Here is a 19915-nt window from a genome sequence, read left to right on the forward strand (position 1 = left end):
AAATCCTTCACCTTGGTATAAAGGGCTTCTAGTTCAGCAGGCGACAGAAACCTTGCAGCTGCCTTCAAAGACTCTGCTTCACCGTACATACAGAAAAATCTGTATTATGCTTTGTAAAACCTCACAAAATAAAGTTAAAGCAGTTTACGTGAGTAAACAGCTTAAAAAGGCAGGATGTGGACAAACGTCCATAAAACAGAGGTGGAATATGAGCAAATGTTTATGAATTTAACCAGAATAACTGAAATAAACTTAGAGCAAGTGACTGAACTCTCCTGTTCTTGTAAACTTTTTAGCAACAAGGCTCTAATCTGGGACTGGTAAAGCTGCATGGAGCGGGAGAGCTGTGGAGGCACTACTGGCAAGGGAACTTGGACTTACACTGGGGATAGAGTTGATTCTTTTTTTTTTGGTTGGCTAGCCAAAGAAAACATAATTTTGTTTTGGGTCAAACAAGAGATTTTCCTTTAATTTGAGGAAGATTAAAAAACATCCAGATCAAACTTGGAAAAAGTACACGTTTCACAATCCAACTGTTTCATCTTCAGGATGGCTGGGGCTCAAGCTTTTTAAATCCAACTTTCTCCCCCTGGCAGGAAAACCCATTCGGCTGTGAAGCATCCTCTTCCCCTCCACACCAAAGAAGGTCCCAGAAGAGCTTTGCCCAGTTCTGGTCCCACTATTAACAAAAGACGATGACTGCAGAGACAGATCTTAATTGATTGCATTACCTTCATCTTATTTTAATGAAGAAATTGGACCTTTATGCCAGATACGATAGAAGTAACTGCTTAAAGAGACACGTAGGCAGCAACACTCTTTTGATCGCGAATCAGACAAACAGGATGAAGACTAAAGCTTCTAAGGAAGCCACCCCTCGGAGGGGAGTGCTAAATGTTGACTTGTGTGTATTTGCGCTCACTGGGAGATGTGTAAGAGCTTGTGCTTTCATCTGGAGAATTAAAGGCTCCTCATCCTGGCTGGTAAGCCGGACATGTTTGCAGACTGCAGGGTAAGAGCTGTAGTAAGAAGAGAGCCAAGCGTGTGACTCTGTCCCAAAAGCTCAGCAGAGGATTTTGCGATCGCTCTCCTTGCAAATGCACCCTTTGGCAGGCAGGCAGTAGTTTCAAGGGGCAGTAAATGCCTCGGTTCTATTGATCCTCATGAATCATTCATCATACCGTGTGTTTTCCTGCTAAAGCTGTTAAAACAGGCACCATTTTGTGTGCATTTGTTGGCAGGCCACGTCTGGCTGTTATCGGCACGGGAGGATCAGACTTGGACCCACCTTCCCCTTTTATTCTCGACACCCGGCCACATGCCATTCCAAGATCAAAAGTGCCGTAGGTTTTGTTTTTTTTAACATACATCAAGGGTTAAAACCAGACTTTGGAGCCCCGCTACACAGAACCACTTTCACACGCCAGCAACAAAGATTTAACAGCTTTTTGCCAGAAGGGTTGGCACAATTTCCAGCCAGGAGCCTACTATTCCCAATTACTTAACTCCAGGAGCCTCCTTCGCTGCCGAATTAGAAACGCTGCCCTTCTGAAGCAGATGGTGCCGCTTATACTTTTGTACCAAGTCACTCCCTTTGCCTTTTGCTCCTGCCACCATCCTTGCTTTGCACGCTGCAGCTATTTAAAAAACAATGCTCTCCCTTAAGCCGAGGCTGCTGTTATTTGCCAAACAGTTGTCTCCTACGCTCAGGAAATGGGATTTCTGTGCAGGCGAGAAAAAGGGAAAAAGGCATGGCGATGCAGATTCCCAAACGCGCTGGGATGGCATGAGATAGGAGGTATCCAGTTCTCCGCATTACTGTGACCGCTGTACAACGAGTGCCGTCGCAGCTGTGCGCATTTCTGGGATCCCTCCCAAGACGCGTTGGCCACGAGGATCTGCAAACCCAGGGGCAGCTCTGCCTGCCTGTTCCAATGTACCCCCACGAAGGAGATGTCCCCGTGGCTTCCCAACTTCGAGCGTCACCTGGTGCTGCCTCTGATCGAGCCACGTCCTCTCCAGAACAGAAGCAGGTCAAAAACGGACAATACGCGCGCCATTAGCAGAACTCAGCGCGACTTCTCCCCTTGTTCTACCCAAGACAGTGGCACATTGTTGGCAGTTACAGGAACCCGTGTTGGACCCCTTTGCACAAAGCCCCCAGTTGAGACAAAGGCGACGGCTCCAGTGCCATAACTGAGGTCACAGCTCTCGCCTGAGAAAAGAAAGGTGACTTTTTAAAATTTTTACTCTTAGTCAAATTCAACCCACGCGGCTGATGAGAGTTTTGCACGTCTCACGTGATGACAATTCTGATCTCTACATTTTCCACAGGGGGTTCTTTTATTTTAGAAACAGCTTTTTGTTTGATAAAGAAACATACTCTGCCATTACCATGTTAATTAACCTAAACACACAGTAGGATAGCTGATTTTTTGCAATCAGCCTAGATTATTTCTATTGTAAGAGCAGCGCTTGGCACTAAGACTGGCTACCGCAATGCGAGGCAGCACCTAAACGCACACAAAGAGGGAACACATCCTTCCCAGCCCGAAATCTTCTACTCCAAGCGTAGCAGACAAAAAGCAACCAGTCCACCAAAATAAAAACCCTGCCCAACTTCTTCAGCACCTTGTCCATTAGCAAACCCCGGCCTACTCGCGTTGGGATAGCTGACGTGGGGAAACACGCTTTGTTTTAGTTTTAACAGCTTTGCATTTCATTTCTGGATGCTATGAATTCCACGTGTTTCTCCTGCCTTTCCCCAGCCCGCTCCTCCTCGCAGGCAGGTACAGCTAACGTAGCTCACGCTTTCGGTGCGAGGGGCGGCGTGTTTGCACGAGCCCTGGCGTTAGCAAACGGCTCCAAACCAGGCACGGATGCAGGAGATTAAGTATCTGCTGCCTGTTACATCTGCCCGAGCCTGGCAGGCAGCCTGGGACAGTCCATTAATGCGCTGGGCTGGGACGGCGGAGAGGAGGATGTGATGGAGAGGGTGTTTAATCGTACAGTGTAATCTCCTCACTGTACATCTGTTAGAGGTAGTGGCTCCGTTTCCTCTCGCTGGCCGCCAGGAAGCAGCCGGGATTAACACAAACATGTTTGGGTTCAGGAGGATCCTTTGTTCCCAGGGTCAGCAGTGCGGATACGAAGCTTTCTGTGCTCAGGGGCAGCCTGGCTAAGGGTGGGCAGTTTGCTTTTAGCACGGGCATTGCAATCTTTAAACGTCCATGTTAATTGTCCCAGCACCTAATGAAGGTAGAAGGGAGGGTTTTATGTGAACCTACCTCCTTCCTCAGCACTTCTGCTGGTACTTGCAATGGATGCTGCAGTTTTAAAACACAGCCTAAACTTTTTTTTCACTCCGCTATCTACTAAAAATAACTCTCCAAGGTCCAACCCACATATCAGGGGGGAAAAAACCTCCCCAAGTAATCAACTTCTCCCCGCCAGTCTCCACGTCCTTTTGGCTACAGTCAGGCTGTTGTGCGCGCTGCCGGCAACGTAGATGCGCCAGCTTTCCTGGTTTCAACCCAAACAAATGCCACATGGACAAAAACATCAGATGATACGCACAGATCGCGGACCGACTGCCCACAGCATTCCTGTGTGCCCGCTTCTTCTGTAGGAGTTTACACCAAGCCATTTACTGATTGAGCAAAACGCAAAGGGAAGGGAGGGGGAAGCTCAACTTAAACAACAACAGGCGATGGACTAGGCTGTCATCACCGCCCTCCAGCTCTCGGTGGTGGCTCTGAGCGGAGTCCAGCGCTCGCCTTAGCTCTCCATATGGTGGTTAATTAAAACCTTTTGCCGCTGTGCCGTGCGACTCCCTGCGTCCCCCAGGAAGGGCGAGTTGCACACTCCAGCGGTCTCTGCCGATTGCACACACGGGGACGTTTGCTGCTGTGCTCCCTGCTAGGAGCGAGAGGGAGGTAAAACACACTGTGTATCCCCTTCAACGCTCGCTGGGACGGAGCCCCGGTGATTGATTCTCTGCTTCTTCCTGCTTTTAGACACACAATAGCACAGGCTAACCTCAAACAGGCCAAGTTTTACCCAAAAGCAGATGTGAACGCAATAGTCTTAGAATAGCACCTCAGGGCCAGTCCATACTGCGCTGGTTTAATTAAAGGGCTGCAATTCCCAACCAGATGAGTTAATGGGAAAACAAAGAACCATACAGTCCTCCTCCCCACAAAGTCTCCACTGTCCATAAAGCTGCACTGACCTTAACTAAAAATGGATGCAGAACTAACCAAACGAATACAACCTTTAAGCATGGATAAGCCCTCACGAGCAAACTCTTTCGGGGCCGTTTCTGGGATTTCCTATATGTTAAGCCGCGTTAAAGAGGCTATAATCCAGCCCAAACCAATCCCATTTTGGTGAGAGACCCCTCTTTAGAGATGTACAAACACCCAGCACAGGGAAGCGGGACCCCAACTCCAGAGGTATCCGACCGCCCAGTACAGAGAGCGCTCCTTTCAGCACAAACTGCTGCGCCAGCTCTCCGGTCCCGGAGCTGTCGGCATCGCCGCATGCAACGGGGGAGATAGTCAGCAGGTACCGACCCCAACCGCACAAAATCCACACAGCGTGGAGAAACGAACGTCGTGCCTCGGATAGACGACGGGGTAAAGAGCAAGGGGCTGGGAGGACGTGGGTGCTGGGTGGGTTTGCTGCTCCCCCCCCCAGGGGATTTGCGCTGGGTCCCCCAGCAAGGCTGTTCCCCCGGGCAGCGCTGCCGCTCAGCGGCCACCGGCCACGCCACAGCTCCGGGCCCTGGGACAGAAAGGAGGAGACGAGTGGCTAAAAGAAACCCAGGAAAAACTGAAGTCTCCTCTCCTTAGCACGACCATGATTTATTCTGGGAGGGGAGAGGTTGCAGGAGGAAATAAAGCAAAGGCACAAGCCTTGGACTAGGCTGTAAGAATGTGCCAGGGTGTAAACGGAGACATACTATGAATGATGGAGAGTTAAAAGCTGGATAAGGAAAATAGGCATTTATATCCAATACCCACCAGGAGGGTTGGTTAAAGCTTTTATGGCCATATATTAAACCCCATTACCAAAAACAATGACCCCAACCAATGTCTCCTATTTTGCATGTTCTTGTTAAATTGAGCACATGGTACTCCCTCCCCACCTTTAAGACACTGGAGATACACAAAATGCCCTTTTGCTTCCAGAAACACACCAGCAGGCCGGCTCCCATGGAGTTTCAGGTCATCTGCCTTAGAATCTGAGAACCAGAAACGCGTAGTAACTCCCACCCCGTGCTTGCCTAAGTCAGTAGGACTATATTGTATCTGCAATTCAGACGTTCCTGAAACACATATACCAAACCAAAGCAAGCTTTTCTCCTCCCCAGAGCTTGACTGAAAAAGGCCAGATCAGCTCCTGGTTTGGGTGCAGCAGTTAGAGACCTATAGAGCAAAAATAGCTGCAGCTTCATGCAAGAAGTGCTGCTCAGCATCAATATCACCCTATGGTTGGTCAGAGGTGCAAACCGTGCTAGCACAAGAAATTGCTCACTGACCTCATACTGATGTTCTACAGTGTAATTGGAATAAGAGAAACAGCAATTTCACTGAGAAGGATTATGATTTAATCTGAATTCGTACAAAACGTTAAAGTTTTTTTTCATTATTTGGGATGTTTTGAAAGAAGTATTTTTGTTTCAAAGCTACTTCCTCTCAAGCTCCAGAGGTGAGGAATATACCAAAAGTTGCAGGCAGCAGGTCGGCTGCGTAAATGAGCACTGGAGTATTTGCATCACACATTCATCGCACCAGGATCCCTTCCCCTAAACTGAGAAACAAGTGTTTCTTGTAAGGATAAAAACTTTCCCCTCTAAAATAACATTTTTCAGAAGCTAGTCCCCTGCCCTGAGCAGACTGGTATTGCACAAAGCAGCATCTCTCCAGCTCAGCCCACCGGGAAGTCTGGATACGGCCAGGGTGGATTGGCTTTGTGACCCACCCAGAGGTGGTCACCCGCCAACCTGAGCCAGCCTGCAGTGCAGATAGAGAAAACCGCCGTTTGGTCACTTTATAAAGGCAAGTTAAATATAGTCTGTGACCTCGCACTGAAGATGTCTAAATCGGTATACCTGAGGTCACATTGCTCCTTCCCAGGGCAGAAAGTTAAGAGAGATTCAGCACATACTACTGGAAACACATCCGTAGTTGTTAAGCACAGTTTTTAGATGTTGGACTGATTGCAGATAATAGCTATATGCCTTCCCAGCCAATGTAAATAATTAAATACTGGCAGACTAGTTCAAAGCACTCAGCAGCTGACCCTCTTGCTCTTCCCCCAGTGCAGATTGCCTTACCCCATTCAGCAGAGGAGATTTAAGAGGTTATCCATTTAATCCTATGCACAACCTCACACAAAAAGGGATGCTCCTTCCAACAGCTGGAGCTCTAACTGATGAAATCTAGCAGGGCTAAACAACAGCAGCAGCAACTGTGGAACTGGTGGAAACAATAGCGACCTTAGAAGAAGAACAGATTTAGATTTCAAGACAAGCAATCTGATTTTTAAAGGCTAAATCTGGAAGATTACTCGAGGGGTTGCACCCAACAACATCAAGAAGGTTAAGGGGCAACAAAAGCAAGGTATCTTATTTGCAGAGGTATCTGCTTATGATGCATTGTAAGACTGAAAGGAGAAACAATTACTGAAGTTAATTTTGAAACTTCCCTCTTATACCACCCCATGATAAAAAAAAAAATCCCCCCCCAGGCACCCCATCCCAGACACAAATCCCTACCCAGGGCTTTTGGTGGCAGGAACTAGAGAAAGCCTCCTCCAGATCTGCCTTATTTTTTCTCGTGGTTCTCTCTCCCCCTACCGTCTCCCAGATTTTATTGTATTACAAAAAGGATCGCACGAGGAACGTGGTTACAGATGTCCTCTCCTCCATCAACAGTTGCATGGAGACCCAGGTTTATGTAACACACCTACAACCACTTTTAATGAGTCTTTGCAATATGGCAATTTTGATGGTAATTTAGCAGCATTAACACACTTCGTTTCCTATTTAGACCCTTTTTAACTTCTGCTGTAGGTAGAGAGTACGGTTAACACTCCAGGTCATTATAACACCAGCAAGGGATGAGAAAAGGTGAACTGTCTGAGCCCAGCATCTTTAGTCTAGGTACAAATACTCCCTCAGAAACCAGGAAAGTACAGCTTGCTTTGCCAGTGAAATTAAACCCAAACGAGGGGAAAACCCTGAAGTAAGGCGCTCCTAGCTTTAAGCTGGCCATAGTAAAACCAAAACAAATAAAAAACATTGGGGAACTAGCCAGAGTAAAGAAAAAAAAACAAAAGCAAAGTGATACTTGGCCTCCTTGAAATCTCTGAAGTTCAGCTGATTTATTGTTTTGATGCCTCTGTGGTACAGAGTTACCTCTTACCTGCTGCTCCCCACAAGAACTCCGTGCAGACAGTAAGAGGACAGCTTTGCAGCCCCTGAATTTGCCACATAGCGCAAGAGCCACAGCAGCCAGCCTTGTAACTATAGTATTTATAGCTATAGTATTTACGGCAGATAAACTGAAAATGGCCCTCTGAACTGCTAACCTCCATCTTCCAAATTCACCAATGTGACAGTGAGTCATCTGCAGCTCATTTGCTATGCTAAAATAAGCTAGCGGTAAAACCAAAGCCGATGGCCCGTACCAGCAGTCTGCTAAAACTTCCCAGCAAGAAAGAGCGCAGCGTGAGATTTTAAAAAGCCAAAACCACCAAGAGGTGCAGCGTGATGGAAGAGTTTACACCTGACGCTCCAGGGCAGATATGCACTGGATTTCCCCCTGCACCACAAAAGCTATTCAGATGCCTGTTCAAAATAATAAGATATCAAGCAAATGAATATGCACCAAAATAAAGCAGAATAAAGCACTGAAAACTAATGAGGGAAATAGATGTGCTGACAACTCACCGATTCCTCTTTCGGAGCCCCCAGATGATGTTTCCATTCCGTCCCATACCTAAAGCACCCACCAGCCCAGCCTAACACCAGCTGACCCTGTTTGGTGGAGAGGTGGCAAAGAAGCCTCAAAACCGCAATTTGGGGGTGTTTTTTCAAGCCCTGCTAAGGTTGTTTGACCCCGCAGCTTCAGTAGATGCAACTTGCCTCCCCAGGGCTGCAGGGAGCAGAGGGACACTGGGACGGAGATGCAGCGAGACGAGTGATGACCTTTTAAACCATCAGGCAGCAGCGATCACAAGTGTTTCTTACCCAAAGCACACCTTGCAATGGGGGAAAACACCAGCTTCAGCCCTTGCCAGGCGTACGCCGTCACATCCCCACGGGTCAGCGCAACAGCACCGTGTGAACGAACAGAGCTATTTTGCGGGCACGACCATACCAGCCTCGAGGCTTTGAAATAACGAAGGAATTCCCAGCACACATCCCGCAAACCTGCCAGCCCTGGCAAGGAGCGTGGCAGAGGGGATACAGCGATCCGAGACCGTCGTGCAAAGTGCCTGCTTACCCCCAGACCAGTCTAATCTTGACCAAAGCAGATCAGCCGCCTTAACTCCTGAGGGAGGACGGGTAGGTTAATAACAGTGCGGCTGCAATATCCTGCCAAACAAGGGTAACTCAGGACACGTTTATCTTCTAATTAGAAGAACTGTTTAATCTGTAATTTAATTTTTAAGTAGTATAATCCCTTTCAATTCACTTCTTGCTTTGGTTTGTTTTGTTGTTTTTTTTTTAAATAGTCACAAAGAAATGTGGGGCTTGGAAACATTTTGGAATAAGAGGAAAACCGTCTCAGATCTGCAAATGTTGAAGCTAAACTGAGTTAGCAATTCCAAGGGGAGCCTCTCCACCTGCACCAGCTCGGAAACAAAAACTGGTAATCCAGCAAGACAGGCTCACTTCCACACAATCATGTGAGACCAGGCAAAAGGCAGGGAAAACGAGACCGAAAACAACTCCTTGAACCCTGAAATGTTTGTGAGGTCCCAGCGCCACACAGAAGACAGCCCATCGCAACAGAAGCGAGACGGGAAGAGTGCACTGCAACCCTCAGCGTTGTGAAATGCCAAGGCAAGCAGTTCCCTTTCTGTTACGCTTACAAACGCTGATCAGAAAGACCCGTTCCCCCCTTCTTGCCCTGCTTCGGTAGATCACACAGGTTTAATTAAGCACACTGTTCAACTATTTGCATGGCATGACTTGTCTACAAACCAGCGATGTTACAAGCCTGTTTTCTTTAAAAGCCAGGAAAAAAAAAAAAAAAAAAAAAAAGCACAAGCCACCTCATTAGGGATCCCTTTGAGACCCAGCAGTCATTCCCAAGTAGCAGCAGTCATTTCTGCCATGACCCAACCACAACGGCAAAACAAAATGCAATATTTCATGTTGTATTGTTGACATTAATTTAGTTTTGAGGGGAGAACCCTGGCTGGGTCAGGAGAAGGAAAGCCATCCTACCACCCCAGACCATTGAGGAATGCTGCTCCTGTTGCAAGACGGGGATCCACTGCGTGGTCACCTTTACCACACGCAGACCATCTCCCTCCTTCTACACCCATACAGTAAAAAAAAAAAATAAATAAAAAAATTAAAACAACTGCAAGTACGGAATGCTTTGGTATGATTGAATGTAGGTAAGGATCAAGACTGGTGCTTTGGGGGTTACCTTATCAAAAGGGGAGATTATTAAGTTATGCTGTACATGCAGTTCCTCTGAAAGGATTAAGTATGATACCCTCAGAGGGGTAGGAACCATAGGCAAAAATGCAGAGTGTGGGACAGTGCAAGATTAAATCAACAATTTTGGCAGCACAAGTGAAGTATTTAGAAACAGGCCTGGTTTCAGCCTTTTCCCAGCCCCAGAGCAGCTTACAGATCCTGTCCTCATTTTCCCGGCACCTCTATTGTAAAGACAAGGAGAGGAAGGAAAAAAAAAAAAGTGTGATCACACACAAACCTTCACTAAAACAGCATTGAAGAATATGCGGATGCTACTGAAAACCATTTCCAAAGTGCTTCCCCAGCACATGGGGAAGCTAGTAACCAGCTAGTAACCCCGGGGAAGAGGCCTGCCGTGTCAGCAAAACCTGCTGCCTTCCCTACAGTCAACCCCGAAGGAAGAGAGATCTTTAAAATACCTTTCGCCAAACAAGAAGCCCCAGCCACACACCTCGCCAACTGGAAACGGGTGGCTGGAATTCAACACCAGACCCATAACATACTGAGATGGTTGCACGAGCCCACATCCACCGCTCAACTTTGAACGTCCAACTCATTTGTTCAAAGGCGCAAGTAGGGAAATAACAACCAGTTGGACCAGGGTAAGAACCGTCTTTCAGCTGCCTGCCAGAGGAAAGAGCAGGGGAGCCTGTAAATGAACCATTTTGTTTAGGTCAGCAGCTCCTGGAAGCAAAGGAAGCTCAGGGGAACATCACACAGACTCTCCTAATCAGTTACTCTTTTTTTTTTTCTTTTTTCCCCCCTCCCTCCTAATTTCAGAGCTCAAGTGCTGAATAAGAACCCAAACTAAAGTGGCAGCCAGCAGGTTTTGCAGGGAAGAAACACGAGCTGTACCACTTAAAAATCGAGCAGTTTAAGCGATTGCCAAACGAACCATTTGCATTAAGGTCGTGAAACAGGATATGAAGCACTTTGTAGCAAGGAACAGGAGATTCACTTTATTAGAAAAATACTTTCAAGGTTCAAATTCATCGAACCATTTGCAGCCACGGATGATTTGTAAAAGACATTACTGGCTGGCAAAGCTGGCTTTTGGCTTACCAACACCATCAGCAATTACCACCCAGAGGGACATTACCTAGTCTCAGCTAATGAGTGAAGCCAGTGCCAAGTGCCAGGCACAAAGACCACATTAACTGCTGTAGAAAACGGCTTTTTGGGGTCCAGGAAGAAAACTGTTAGAGACATCCATAAAAGGCCAAGACATTTCTGCTTGGTATAAAGGACAGAAGGTGACTGTCTAGAAGAAGTGGGTATTGCCCTCCTATGCTTATCTAGTTTATGCTTATCTAGATTCAGAGTTATCTAGACTCAATCACGCTATCTGAAAACCATCCTGGGGTTGGACTAGATAAACTTCTCCCCATGAAATCAAGGTGAGTCAAAATTCCTAATTACTGTCTTAAGCAACAGGACTGGAAACCTAAGGCACCCCTCAAGCAAACAAAACCAGCGCCTCTGGGTAGATGTTGTAACTTGGGTTTATTTTAGCCTTGAATTTACTATGTCGCAAATGGCATCCCCACCCATTCAGAGCTGGTAAGACCAGCCCCTTCCCCCTGCCTGACTTCTCCCTTCCACTTCTGACCCAGGATTTTATTGCAAAGGGAAACCAGCATTATTGGCCATAAAAGGAAAAGACCCATCTGTCACATTTCTGCGGAGGGCAGGCAACGAGGAGGAACTTCAGCGACTTCCCTAAAACTCCGGAAACACCGCAGTCCGCCGCTGTCCTCCCCGTAAGGATTAAAGGGTTTTTCTCCCGTTTCTGTCAGGGATGCACACGGGCAACGACAGCCGACCGCAGAGGAGCGCAGCTGTCTCGTTTTAAAGGAAGGCAAAAAGGGGAGGGAAACAAAAAGAGATGGCAGCGAACAGGCAGAGTCGGGCAGCGTTCGGGGAGCTCTGCCCTGGGCTCCCGCGCGTGGTCCGGGCAGCCTCGGCGAGAGCGCTCCGGACCCACGACGCACCGTCTCACCAGGTGACGCTCCTCTCCACGCAACCCGAGTTATACATCTGCTGGAAAACGATGTTTAACAAGCTGAGAATGTCATATAAATCAGGAACACGTTTACCTCTTTGGTTAGCACGTGTTTATGTTTGTGTAACAAACCCCTAAGTTTCTTCCACCAGATATTATTCCAAATTCCTGAGCTTAAATGGAGACACACTCAATCTAAAAATAAGAACAGTCAGAAGCTACTTTTTTTTTTTTTTTTAAACAAAAAACTATTCTCTTACTGTTACACCATTACACATAGCTATACTTAAACCCGCTTACACAAAGGTGAAGGCCAAATGGCCCTACACTGAAAATCGCTTGCTGGTTGCCATCAGCGCTTTACACCTTGCATTTCAGATGTATCAACAACAAAAGCTGACGGGACAATTTCATTTTTGTTTGGCTCTAGTTTCACTTTCAGAATCATATAAAACAACGCAGCAGTATTGGGTAGAAACCACAAAACTGATTATGACTCCAGGAGTAAAAATGAACCCGAGCTTCACTTTGTCAAGTCTTATCAAGGGAGATGATGTCCGCACAACGGCATCTGGGGAGAACAGTCAGTGTAATGCTCGCAGGGCATGTTAAGATCCCAAGACATCATCTATTGTAGTTGTTCTGGGGGCAAGTTGCTATGACTGAGGAATCTATGTAGTTAGAGCTTTATGTTAAAAAGGCATTTTAGAGAAAGTAAAAGAATCGCTGCTCTGTACTCGCAACGTCTCCAAGTTTCTTCCCTACTGTGGTTCCCACATGCATGACCCTGGTGCATCCTTCCCTTCCCAGTACCAGCCTCTCAAACCAGAAGACTTCCAGCAAGAAGGGAGCCAGACAACACTAAAGGATCTGTGTCCTTCCCCTTTATACTGAAGGAAATGTCGTTCTGTCCCATGCCAGACCTTAGGACAAGCTGCTTCTCTCTGGGCATCTCCCAAACGCCTCCAATTGCTCTCCAGTGACAGTCCCACTAGCAGAACACCCAAGACCACTTCCACTATTTATCTTGACTTTCGTTTAGCCTTTTTCAGGTGCATAAGCTTAATCTTTGGTAACACACATACTACAACTGAGTGCCTTTGTGAAATGGTTCGGTGTGGTGGGTTAGATGCTGCCTGGAAACTAGAGTGAGCAGCTATTGAGACCCCCAACCCCCTTCTCCCTTTTTTTAATATATAGGCACAACTACTTGACTTCCTGGAAGCACAAAGAAGATATACTATAACAGAAAACCATAAAAACTTCACTTTTTGGTTTTGGCCACCAGTCTGGAACCTCTCCCTTGGAAAAGCAGCTTTTCAGAACAAGCCTGAAAAATGTCGTCTTACAGGAGAGTCTCATTACAAGACAAGCGAACAGAAGAAAGTTACCCTCCCCAAGACACAATAAACCACCAAAATTAACTACAGATCAGATAGACATCAAACAGCTTCAGGCTGCAAGGTTTCTTTGGGTGTATTGTTTGAACCATATCTTTCTTAAATCAGATCTTCACTACCCACTAAGTGTTTGGCTGGTTGTGGGTCCCACTGCTAAACCTGATGCTGATGACCCCTTGCAAGCAAGCCAGTGGGCTGTGGGCTGTGTTAGCTACCCCAACAACTTCTAACGCCAAGTTATTTTACGAAGCAAGACCCTCAGCACACATCATACTCAGAGAAAAAAAAGAAAAAAAAAGCAGGTACAATACCGCAGTCTACTATTTTCTGATGCAAAACCCCACAAACCTTTTTTGACATGAGGCTGCTAAAAATAACTCATCCTTAAGAAGTCCTGTTATTTTTATACAGTCACAAGAATCACTGGATTGCTTCTAATTATCCCATCCTTCCTTGGAATTTCTATTTGTGCTCAACAAGACACAACGGGCTGCAATACCAGTGCAATCATCACACATCTTGAATTACAGGCTACTGGATAAGTTTAGTTTCACCTTGTGAACAGTTTGGGGAGAACGATAGTTAAAAAAAAAAAAGCCTGTTTTACTGTGGTCTTTGGAGACTACGTTAAAAGGACGAGTGTACAGCTGGGTACCAGATCAAAGTAGAAACAGATCTCGCGCTGGCCATGCTTGAAAACAAAACCGGTCTCCAACACGGATTAGAAATGTTCCGCCTAAACAGGATCAACAAGGAGATGCCTGTAAAGCCCCTAGAGCAGGACAAGGTCTACTGGACTTCATTATCTTTCCTGTAAATGCATCCTTACCTCTTCGGGCTTCCAGGGGACATTTACTATCCCCCAGACAGTGGTAACACTGAGGAATCTGCTCTAGGCACAACAGAAATATAAATAGTTAGCCATCTGCACTGTGCCTGACTGTACCAGACTGGCAGCTGTATCTTCACTGGTAAGCACGCTATCAGTGCATGGTCCCCACTCTCCCACTATCTCCCATGGTGCGAGTCAGCAGTCAGCTATTACTGGAACTCATTACTGCACATCCAAGTATTTGCATGGAAAACTTGCTGGACGCTTACTCATAGAATGCCTGGCTCCTGCATGATCTTCTTAAGGCTCCCTCAACACCCCAAGGGGAAGAGCATTTCCAGAATTAACACCTACAGTCCCACGTTTTTCTAGCAAGCCACATCTACTTGAAGCTAGAATTCACACCATATTTCAACTGCTATTATTTTACACCACTTTCCCCCCCCCCCCCCCCCTTTGAAAACCCTGATGCTTTTATCTGAAGAGTCATCCATTGCAATTTATATTGTCATGGCAACACAACTCCTTCCCCTGCCCGAACCCCCATCCCCGAGTCTCATTGTGTTCGTTACCAGACGGGCGTGCAGCACGCTGCATACAGATGAACGGCACCTCTCAAAGTGGTCTCAGGCCTCCTCTCTCCTGCTACGGGGTATAGTTGCAACAGAAGGGAAGAGTCTTACTAAGTCAAATTTCTCTATTCAGACAAAGAAATAAGCTTTATTAGTACAAGGCATTTTTGCAGTATGGACAACTATACTGGTTAAAATGAAGAGATCAGGTTCATAACCAGTCTGAGCAATACAAGAAAAAAAAAAAGAATATTTAGAGCAGGTGTATGAGGGTTTTGCTGAGGCAGCTTGGACATACTCATAAAGGAAAAGGGGAAAATCACTCCACAAAGGAGTGTACTCAAGAACAGGGCTCTGGAGCCCTCTTATGGCAGCTTGCTCTCAGCTTCCTCGGAGCAAAATCCCACGTACGCCTCACAGAATCTCTGTGTAGACAAGGATACAATGCCATTGAGACAGGGTGGGAAAGAATATCATCTGGCTGGGACTGAGCTTTGATAACACAAACGTTAAAAACCCACACTTCCAGCTACTTGACCGCTCCTGATGAGTGTGCAAAGACTCGACACCCCCCGTGTTTAAAGGGGGTGACAGAAGACAGCGAGACCAACCTCCTCCGAAGCTAAAGCTGCTTTAGCAATAGAAATGCACGAGAGGTACTACGGAAATTATTAAATCTACTGCTCTAGTACTAACAACTGCTCCATAGGGTTGTCAGGCTGCCCAGTGCCATGCAGGAAGGCCAGACTGGTTTCACACCAGTCCTTTCCTGACTTCTCCAGGCCAGCAAGATCCGACAGAGCCACAGAGCTGTTACTGATGGGTCAAAATCTCTGCCCAGCAGACACACACGGTGAAGAGGCAGCTTGCTGCTAGCAGGGAAGAGCACAGTTGCTGGGCTCCGAAGGGGTTACAAAGATTCAACAGCAGGGAAATATTTATGGAGGAAAGATGCTGAGCTGTGCATGTTTCCCAAGCTGGAGATGGTTTTAATTTACCTCTTGCAAAGGCTGTGATTATTTGCTGCTGGTTTTTGTTGAAAGCAACTATTTCAGGCTCACTTGCTCCCTCTGCTGTCACTGCTCTGCAGCTGATTCAGAATAAAAACACTCCCCAAACCCACACAAACTACAAGGAATCCTGCTCCCCCCCCCCCCCCGCCTCTGGGAAAGGGGGGACAATATTTATAAGCATTAGCGATTACCACGGCCTTGCCAGGCACAAAGCATTCTTTGAGCATGGCACACTGAGGACATTACAGATATCTCCCAGAGTTTAGAGCTACATCCACAAAGAGCTTCCTTCTCTTTTTCCAGCTCTCCCCTTCAGAGACTGGCCTCTGCCTGACTTCAGCTGAACCGCCACATCCACCATCCTCACTAGATCTTCCTCCAGAGCAGCTCCCAAGCGCACGGTTCACATGTGTTGACATGCCGCTATTAAAATCTTAGTTTAGACCTTTTTACGAGCCCAGGGATTTTAAAACTAGGAGAGTATTCTCACCATTAGCTAGGCTGGAGCCTGGCACCCGATCACCTTGGGACTAGCTGTAGCCTGGGGGAGGAAGCCATACCTCCTTAGCCCTCTCATGTCACTCCCCTAATCTCCAGAAATCTGCACAGCCTCACAGACAAAAAGGAACCAGACTTCACCACGATTAAAACTAATCGCCTCCCATCCAATACTGCCTGCCCAGGCATTTCTCAGATGCCACTTTGCCATATAGCTCTTCTGCTTCTTTCTTCCAGCCTCAAGCAGCTCCTCCTTTGCTTTGCCTTTATGCTTCTTCTCCTTTCTCTCGTTACCGAGGTGCTGTATGATGCTGCTACAGCACCGAGGGCAACCGAGACGCTGGTTCTCGTTCCCCCTTTTTCCCCTTTGTGAGCTGCAACTGCTCCTCTCCCCATCCCCACCCGAGGGATGCTACAACACCGAGGCTGCCCAGCTCTCGCATCCCCTCCTGCACCCTCGCTAACACCGCAACCAACGGCATCAGCTGCCCCACGCCTCTTCCCCAAACCGGCAGCAGCAGCTTACCCAGCCTGGCAGAATCCCTTCTCAGCCCACGTGAGCAAGATTTCCGAGCTCTCTTCGTAACACATCTACCCCACTTCACGTTTTCGGATTAATACGTACCTTGAAGGGAACCATAAATATTTGCCTGGATTTTCTATTAATCTTGCTGTGACATAGCTATTAGGATTACTGGAGTGAGGGTTGATAAGCAACGGTGTGGAGTGCTGGAGTGTTTCAGGAGATGACAGTAACATCTCGCTGTATTTTACTGATGTGGATGCCTTGGTGACCTGCGCTAATCCACTTGGAAAATTACTACGAGAGAATGAAGAGTCTTAAAATATGAAGCAGGAGGTGGAGTGCTGCAAAGAGGAGTTTATTTCCACACCAGCCTTTTCTATACGCCTAAACATCTGTATTCAACGCTAAGCAGAGAGTCACTAACAGAAACGTACCGAGAACTCAGAGCAGGACTTTCCCGCACGCCCACATCCACATGCATCGGTTCAGTAGCACGAGAAATCGAGGAACCCGAGTTTATAGCATGACCTTTCTCTTAGTAGATGTGTACAGAAATGACTACCATCAGCCTGGAACAACAGCCATTTAACAAACCACCGTGCTGTAACAAAGACCGTTTTGCAGAGTTCAGGCCAAAAGCGGGGTTTTAGGTGCAGTGTTTGCCTACAGCCCTTTTCCATGCAGATCTCTTACTTCTGTATATCAAAGATGGTGCTAGTTTTCTCCACCAGCAAAATTAGTGTGACTTAGTGTGGTATCTTACATTAGAAGTCCATCTAGTCTTGATCCTACGGACAGGGCAGGCATGCTGCTCCTGCATGCTGCTCTCCATGGGCCAGGGACTTCCTGCACCGTTGGTGGTACTTCGTCTAATGGCTCTCTATAAATTTTTCTTCTTTGAGTTTGTCCTGTGGCCTTTGAATCACACATGTTCCAAAGTTGTCTCTCCCCTGGTAGCGCTAATTAACACAGCACACAATCCCCGGGAGAGCATTACCTCCTGAATCCAGGCTACCGCTTCTTGCAGTTCTTCGGCTCCTTGGCTGTCGGCCAGCCACGTCTGTTCACACCTAGTCTGGCTTAGCCTGGACAATCTAGCTGAATCACAGCTTGAAATGGTGGGGCTACAGACTATAATGATGTTAAAGCAATAGACTTCAACTCAGAATGAAGCCAAAAGTCACCATTAAAGTAGGGAGTCCTATAAAAGCAGCTATTCCCTTTATCAAAAATTCCATTTACAACTAAGTCTAAAATCTCCCTTTCTCCTTCTCAACCAAGATATCTAACTTGATCCAAAAGCTCGAGGCTGACTCAAAGCATGGGTTTTCAACCAGCTTTACCTTTTAGACTTTTAATACTATCTTATCATTACCTGTTACATTTAAGATGTTACATACATCTCTGAAGGTGTACATTTACAGACTTATCAAGTGATCTCATAACATTTCTCTTTAAGGAGTTAGCTTTAACATTTTACCACAAGGCAGGATTTCTAGACTGCAGAGAATGCTTTTAAGCTTTTTCTAAGGGTCTTCTAGCTTCGTGTCATTCTCGACTAAGAATCAGAACAAAACATTGCTGTCACCAATGCCGTAATAAAAAGAAAATAAGATCTTTCTCAGACTCTACAAGCCCCAGAATGCAAGTCCAAGGACGACATCAGCTTTCCTGGTAATTGCATCGCTTGCTTTCACTTCTCCATGGTGATGTGAGGTACTTCAGAGGAACTGTCCAGTCCAAATTCTAAGGATGGCATCTGTCATCAAGCCCGGAGAAAGCAACTAGAAGGCTCACTGATACTCCAGGCATGAAACAGAGAGGCACTCTGGACAGAAAGGAATCTGGAGTAACATATGCAAACGGATCACGGGAATTTTGCATCTTCCTGACAAGCAGCTGTAATGAGTCCATGTGGGAGACAAGTCAGAGGACCTCACTCTGTTTTGGTACAGCTGTGTAGTTGCACAACTCATTGCACAACTCATTACATACAAGAACAGTCCACCCAATGCACTGAGTAAATACCTTTCAGTTTTACATAGCCAAATCAGCCAAGCCAGCCTTTCCCCCACACCCTCCAGTGCCTTTGGGCTCCTTAGGGTCAGGGCTGTTTATCCAGTCTTGCAAGCAATGAAAAAATTGAGAAAGGGTGTACAGGAACAGCAGGGGAGTGTGTATGTGAGGGCACACACAACACACTAACATCCAACACTTGCTTTTGCAGATACTTTCTGGGCACTGGAGATGACAGATACCCATTTCTATTAAAAAAGCGGAAGAAAAATCCTCTATTTCAAAATAACTATAATTGATCGGTGTCTTAGCCATGGCAACTTGCTACCTACAATAGGACGCAGGCAAAGGATAACATGTCCCTTCTTCAGCAGTTCCTTCATTCCCATTTAACTTTCAGAGCTCACAGGAGGGAAACGGAAAAGCTAACAGCTATAGGTAATGCACAGCAGCTTTTGCCTGATCAGGTCATCTCATTCCTCACCCTGGCTCTGCTCACAGCTGGACTTTAAGGCCGCCCCTCACAGCAACAGAGATTTGAGCCAACTGCAATTTGAGAAAGCGCGTACTCTTTTACACGTAAGGCCATGCACAGCTATCGCTTGCCAGTCATATTCCTCTGGTACAAGTCACCTACATTGGGACTGAGAAAACTGATTTTATGCTACGTGTTTTAATTATCCGCTTATGGAGGTAAAGCATAAGGTAGGCAATTGCAAGTGTGACAGCAATAAGTAAGAGTTCGAATTTCAGACAAGGAACCTGATGCACGTGTTTGGTGAGTACCCGGGGCTTGTACCTGGTCCTTAGGGAATCACCTGCATTTCTCCATATGATCATAGCTTTTCCTCATTTGCACACTTTGAGCTCATCACAGTGCTCGGATCAGGAAAACAAAAGTAAATATAATTATATATAAGGCACTGCCTTTCAAAAAAGCAATGCTTGTTTTTTTTGGATCAGGGGTCAGCTTTGACTAGGTAAAGGGTGCTTTGCTTTTAGAGGACCAGCTCAAAACAGCTGTGTTAAGGCTCCTATGCAGAACATAGTTTAGTCTGGCAGATGGAGATGCTAAGTAAAACTCATTAATCTGTTATCACTTTCACCCACCCACAAAAATCCCAGTGGTCTGAAGTCATGGTTTTCTGACACAAATCTAGAAATCTATAGCTTGTACAACAGCTGCAACCAGAATAAAGTTCCAGGAAGAAAAAAATGCTTCATTTAATTACATGGGTAGGTCAGAATTATTCAAGACAGGGATCTCTTACAGTACAAGAAATTTGTGTCTGAAAGTATCTGCGTGCTTGTTTGTGGTACAAAACTGGGAAA

General features: G+C 46.4%; 1 protein-coding gene across 4 annotated transcripts in view; it reads right to left on the reverse strand.

Annotated features, from left to right (window-relative positions):
• RNF216 (ring finger protein 216) overlaps positions 1-19915 on the reverse strand; it is an 82670-nt gene that overhangs the window by 16074 nt on the left and 46681 nt on the right. The window lies entirely within an intron of this gene.

This window comes from Accipiter gentilis, chromosome 33, assembly GCF_929443795.1.
Source record: "Accipiter gentilis chromosome 33, bAccGen1.1, whole genome shotgun sequence".
In the NCBI taxonomy this organism is placed as follows: domain Eukaryota; kingdom Metazoa; phylum Chordata; class Aves; order Accipitriformes; family Accipitridae; genus Astur; species Astur gentilis.